Source organism: Otolemur garnettii, unplaced genomic scaffold, assembly GCF_000181295.1.
Source record: "Otolemur garnettii isolate 467f Iridium unplaced genomic scaffold, OtoGar3 scaffold00210, whole genome shotgun sequence".
In the NCBI taxonomy this organism is placed as follows: domain Eukaryota; kingdom Metazoa; phylum Chordata; class Mammalia; order Primates; family Galagidae; genus Otolemur; species Otolemur garnettii.
Window position 1 is genome coordinate 692649 of NW_003852605.1, and position 1370 is coordinate 694018.

Below are 1370 nucleotides of genomic sequence, written 5' to 3' on the forward strand. Positions count from 1 at the left end.
TCACAGCTCACAGCAACCTCCAACTCGTGGGCTCAAGTGAGTCTCCTGCCTCAGCCTCCCAAGTAGCTGGGACCACAGGCGCCCGCCACAATGCCCGGCTATTTTTTGATTGCAGCCATTATTGTTGTTTGGCAGGTCCGGGCTGGATTCGAACCCGCCACCTTAGGTGTATGTGGCTGGCGCCTTAGCCGCTTGAGCCATAGGCGCCAAGCCTTGAGACTGAGTCTTACTCTGTCACCCTGGGTAGAGTGCTGTGGCATCATCGCAGCTCACAGCAACCTCAGTTTCTTAGGCTTAAGTGATCCTCTTGCCTCACCCTCCCAAGTATCTGGGATTGAAATGACCTATAGGACTTGGAAAAATAGACTTGGACCCACTCTGATGTAAATTGGTGATTTATTCACACCTGCACAGGGGGCTGTTGTCCTGATACAAGCAGCCCCGAAATGTAGGGTTTTTTGGCTTTTATACCCTTTTTTGTATATAAGGAATGTTGCCATTGGCAGGGCACCATTGGCAGGGTTACAGTTTGGGTTTACAGTTTAGGTATCAATGGTTACAGCTTGGATGGCAGTGATTACAGTAGCAATGGTTACAGTTCAGATAGCAATAGTCAGTTTGGGTAACAATGGTTACAGTTCTGTTCCTGGCAACCCTAGGGGAAAGAAGGGGGCCTGGGAACAGGCTGAGAAGCATGTTCTCTGCCACCCTTGTGGGGGGGATTACAGGCACAAATCACCACGCCTGGCTAGTTTTTCTATTTTTAGTAGAGGCAGAATCTTGAACTCGTGAGCTCAAGCAATCTACTTGTCTGATTTCTTAAAAAACTAAACATGTGGGCAGCGCCTGTGGCTCAGTGAGTAGGGTGCTGGCCCCATATACCAAGGGTGGCAGGTTCAAACCTGGCCCTGGCCAAACTGCAACCAAAAAATAGCTGGACATTGTGGCGGGTGCCTGTAGTCCCAGCTGCTCAGGAGGCTGAGGCAAGAGAATCTCTTTAGCCAAGGAGTTGGAGGTTGCTGTGAGCTATGTGATGCCAGGGCACTCTACCAAGGGTGATAAAGTGAGACTCTGTTGCTACAAAAAAAAAAAAAAAAACAAAAAAAAAACCAAGAAACTAAACATGTCACTAGCACACAACACAATAATTACCCTACTGACATTTATCCCAGAGAAATGAAGACGGATGTTCTCATAAAAATCTTCACATGGAGGCTCGGCACCTGTGGCTCAGGTGGCTAAGGTGCCAGCCACATACACTTAAGGTGGCGGGTTCAAATGCAGCCTGGGCCCGCCAAGCAACGACGGCTGCAACCAAAAAATAGCCGGGCGTTGTGGCAGGTGCCTGCAGTTCCAGCTACTTGGGAGGC